Below are 5,853 nucleotides of genomic sequence, written 5' to 3'. Positions count from 1 at the left end.
CTTTTAAAACAATGATTTAGTAATGACGTTGCAATTTTTTATGACGATAACGATAATTAATTAAAAGTTAAGTGAGAATATAATTTTTAAAAAGTGACTTTTTATTCATTATACATTATTTATTTTAAAAAATAGTTAATTATTTGCGATGCATTACTTTTAAAAATTAACGCATTAAAAATTAATCACAAGAAATTATTTTTTTTTAATAAATAATACTTAATGATAAGAAATCTCTTTTTAAAAGTGATATTTCCAATCTTTTAACTTTTAGTCAATTATCGTTATCGTTATAAAAAATTGCTTATCGTCATAAAAAATGTCTTTACCAAATCGTTGTTTTAAAAAGCAATGGCAAAAGTAATGATAAAAACTAAAAATAATATCCCATTCCTGCTCAAGACTATAGATTGATGCTTCTTCACAAAATTTGTTATAGATAATTTAGATGCTACTTGTACATGTTCCTAGTACAATAAAACAAAAATTGATTATCTCCTTTTTATAGATTTAACATTTTTATTTTTATTTTATTTTTTTTTATTTAATAAATATCTCTATAAATATTTCATGTGAAATAATTTCTACAATGTTAAGAACGCGTTTTTCGCGCTACAGATTTCTTCATAGGTTTCACCGTGCGTGCTATACGCATACCTCACTGCGTTGTCTATCTGCAGTGATAGATCTCGTGTTATTTCTTACTTACGTGAGTATCTCATTGCATGCAATATCGTCACAACGTAAATGAATCTCATATCATCCCTGTTTCAGCTTCTCTTACCATTCCATCCATACGATGAAATCAATCATTAATCAACTTTCCGTATCGCAATATTGTGACCAGAGACCAGAGATGTGATCCATGATATACTGCGAGTGAGCAAGAAAACCGGAAATGAAACATGTTTTGTTCCATCTGTGAGCCTTGCAATTATAGTTTTCAAGGAGACTGAAATGATCGCTACGTGATTCTAGGATCAAGGGCCGCTGAGCGAAAACCACAAGAATGCGAATGAAGGCAGACAAGTTATTCCAAAAAAATATGATATAATCACTTCAAATGTCAATGTTAAGATAAATATAAAAATATAAAAAAATTATCTGCACAACGCGCGTTCAATGTCAAAGCAAGCAAAGAATACTATAAGTATTTTTTATAATATGATTATATAAAATATATGATTAAATTGTTGCGTTGGAATATTTGGAAATCATCCCGCAAGTAGGTATACTACGAGAAGAGATTAGAGATACACTTCTACAAACATAAATAATAAATCGCATTGCATAACAATAAGCAATAAGACGAGATAACAGTAACGTATTGTATATTCTAGAAAATGTATATTAAAATACATACTAAAAATAAAATAAAACATTTATTTCACACATAAATCGCTGAGCCTAGAAATCTAGAAATCAATAATATGAGGGTATTTGTGATTGCAATTGAAAAAATATGAGCGAATGCAATTGTCACAATGGAATCAAAAGTTTATTACTTTATATGACCAAAACAAAGAAACTAATGAATGCATCCGTCTAAAATTTTAATAGTAGTCCTGTACAGAATCAAATTTGTCTAAAATTATAAGTAAATTGATTTGTGACGTTATTTTTATATTTAGGTCACTTTTCAAACTTCAGAGAACTTTCAAACTATCTTCGTACAAAAAATTCAATCAAAATCCTTTATCAAAAAAATTCTTGCTAATTGAATATATTACTATATAAAGGATTAAAAATAAATTTATTAAAATCGCGAATGAGCAGATTATTAATACAAAAGGATAATTATCCTCGATTATAACAATGAATCATACTATGTCATGTCGCTTTAATGATAAATTAGCAATTCAAAATCTTAAAGATATCATTTCCATGATTTCAAAGATCATCTTTTTTCAACGATTTTTTTTCTCGAAGAAGATTAACAAGAAATTGATTTCCACTTGAAATTTAAATTAATCAAGATGCATATTTAAATAAATAATTGATATTATTAGAAATATGTTATCGGAAATAATATAAATTATTTGATGCACGGGAATGTTATTAGAAATATTATATATTAAAGAAGTTACTAAAACTTTTATTCTTTTACATTTTATACAAATAGATTTTAAAAAAGGACTATTACTCAAATTATATCTAAAATGGATCAATCAGAATATCACGTTATATATCATATCAGATTTTATAAAAAAAAAGCCTTAGAAAAGAATATATTTATCAATACTAGATTGATCAATCATTAATGCAATTTACAATCATTAATGCACTACAATTTAATAACAATTACAACAATAAATCCCAGTAACACACAGCGCTTACAAAGCATTAACAAAGCGCTATAAAAGCGCATATAATATATATCATATATAATCACTTTTTTAATGCTTTATAAGTGTGTTGTGCTACTTGAGATGTCTTGAGTTTAATATTTCATTGGTTTAATCAAATTTTATTCAGTGACCAAATTCTCGGGACTTTGCAGATCGATATAAATCTTTGAATTTACTAAACAGAATCAAAAATCGTTTTATAGGATTAATGTAAACGCTAAATTTAATGGTGCTGCAATAGATTTTATATTAAAATTGAAAAACAAATAAAAAACTTATATTTTTTCAACTAGAGTTGTCATCTGATATAGATATTTCCTTAATACAAAAGTTTTATAGCTCATATGGACTAAATGACAGAGCAGCACTAAGTGTATTACATGCACAAACAGTACTGTTTATATCATAAACTATACTGAATTTATGAAACTAAGACTAAAATCTTAAAGAAATAGATTTATATTGATCTGCAAATATGTATATAAACGCTGAGCGAAATATTAATAGCACAGTATAAGTACATAGGCGTATTCAGAACGCAATTAACAACTTACAACAATGTTAGCGCGCTAATATTAGGTGTAGTAAAAAGAAATCCATTACATAATTTTTCCATTCAATTTCATGCAAAAATAATGAATTTCTTTTTACTACACCTAATATGCTATAATTTACGTTACGCATAGATATACGTTACGCGCATGCGTCGGGTTCCAACCAAGATGGCTGCCTTCAGTAAATTGAAATTGCAGGTTAGGTTAGGTTAGGTTAGGTTAGGTTAAGTTAGCTGGATTTTCTTCCCATAAAATATAATTAATCAAATTCAGTTTTACTAAAAAATTAAATCAAATTTTTTCGAAGACGCTATATTGTGTAGACTGTTATTATGTATTTGAATACGATAAAGTATTCTCGTAATAAAGTATGCATTTGTGTACGTATATTATTAAATTACAACTTTACATTTAATTACAATTTTTATGCAATATATTATTTTTTCATACATAATTATTCAATTACAATTTTCATATAGTATTTAATCAATTATTATTTATAATTTACTTATTACTGTTTAATATTATCAATGTGAATATTATCTTTATATAATGATTCGTTAACATTATATTATTATATAATTTTGATTTAAAAATATACGTTATAAATAATTTTCATAACACGACCGAATTATGTCTTTTTTTTTTTTTAAATTATTCTGTAACTTTATAAAAAGTCAAATTAAAATAAACGCCTTTCCAATCCACAATATGGCAGCGAGTCATGTGACCTGGGATCCACTATATCAAAGGTGCTGACGCTCAAGATGTTTGTTCACATGCTCCAACATGTAATATGCTCCTACCATAGCTCTTATTCATTCCAACGCGTTTGATAGAGTAAGTAGGAGCTGTGATAGGAGCATGTTGGAGCATGTTGAAACTTACGACGCGAACCTTCAGTGTATGTACTTATACTGCATGTACTTATATTGTTAATAGTAGATGTTAATAGTAGATGATAGAAATCGTTGTAGGTATCATTGCATTTCACTCAAACGCTTTTATTTGTCCTTATCTAATATATTGCAACGCCATCTTGCTCTTGCAAGATCGAACATCTACTGCCAAATATTATTATTGCTTTGTTTACCATTCCGAGTCTTCGCTCAGCGTTCGTATGTACACTCATCGATTAAAAGGTTGCAACAGATTTTTTTTTCTAGGGTTTTCGGAATGCAGCCTACTTACCGAACGATTGATTTTTACTTAAGGATCCATAAATAAGAATCAATCATTCGATGTGCAGACTACATTTCGAAATCTAAAAAAAGTGTTGCAACCTTTTAGTCGGTGAGTGTATAGACAATGACCTACTTTCCACCAAGGGTTTAATCTGGATCAGAATGTAAGAATCAACCAATTACAATCGAGCATCCGCTCGTTCGATTGTAACAGAGGAATACTCAACTGTAGTTGGTTAATTCTTACATATGATCCAGATTAAACTTCCTCAGTGGAAACTAGACCAATGACAAATATGCCTTACAATCTGAAATTGTACGAGTATTACATATTCAGAGTACGCTCTCTAGATATTCGTATTAGAAACGGAGAGCATACTCTGAATATGTCCCAATACTCGTATAATTTCAGATGTTAAGGCATATTTGTCATCGTCTACATATATCGTCTATATATATCGTCATTTGCAAAATGCAAATAAATTTGCAAATAAATATTTCTTTTGAAATTTTTAATCTTGTGATCTGTTTTCTGTTCCATAGACTGTTCTAGAACTTTCTTTCTCGCTTTAAACAAATATTAAACGTATATCTATCTTACTTTAAGTTTCAAAAGTGTACACTAATTCAGCCACAAAAAAATAAACCTTTAGTTTCATAAACTCAGTATTATTAATATGCTTAGTGCTACACTATTGTATACAAGCTAATAAAATTTTTATATTAAGGAAACATCATATGATAGCTTCAGGAATTGAAAAAAATGTAAGTTTTGAACTTTTTTTTTATGTATTATAAACACTACCAAATTTTGCGTTTACTTTAATCCTGTAAAAGGATTTTTGATTCCACATTTAATAAATTTAGAGATTTATAGATATCGATCTGTAAAGACCTGATAATTTGACCATTCCATCATTCCTTTATTTCGTAAACTATTAATTTTTTGATACTTTTATAAAATAATGAGATGAATCATTTAATATAAAGATAGTTTAAAAAGGTATGTGGACAAAATGGATAATGTTTTAAATATGCAACAATGTGTTTTTTTTACATTAGTTGATTCATTTATCATTTTCAGAAAACTAATACAACGAATCAGATTAGTGCGTTATACAAATGCACCAAATTTAAATGATTCTGATTGGTCGATTTTTTTGTGATTCCAGCTATCATAGAAAAACACTATAATAGCAAATTCACTAGTGCGCACTAATATATATTAAAATTGTTGTACATTGATTTAATCTGTGTAAAAATAAAATACAGATATTTTAAGATTATAAAATACAAATTTTATTTAACAGCATAAAAAAATATTAAGAATTTTATGATTTAATCTGTTTTTATATTTATATTAAACACATATGTTAACATCAATTTGTGTACGACGGCTTTCCCTATAGGCGCATAATATTATTTAATATTAAGTAATATTTTGAGCATATTCTTAGAATATGAAATGTAACATCATTTCAAATATTTTATTAAATTATATTATTAAATTATATAATATTAAATAATATTCTTGAAATATTAATGGATGATTATATGTTCACTCCTGACAATATTACATGATTATTAAAAGTAACGTTAATTAGTGTTATTATAATATTGAACATTAAAAAGTATCGTAACATTTACTTTAATTTGTAAACCTACACAGTTTAGTTTAAAAATATATTTAAACTAAAAATAATTTTGACGTGCAATTGTAACTGGATACGTAAAATCACACCGAACATTATTTAAACACAAGACGCA

This window comes from Atta colombica, unplaced genomic scaffold, assembly GCF_001594045.1.
Source record: "Atta colombica isolate Treedump-2 unplaced genomic scaffold, Acol1.0 scaffold164, whole genome shotgun sequence".
NCBI classification, from domain to species: domain Eukaryota; kingdom Metazoa; phylum Arthropoda; class Insecta; order Hymenoptera; family Formicidae; genus Atta; species Atta colombica.
This window is presented reverse-complemented; position numbering follows the sequence as displayed.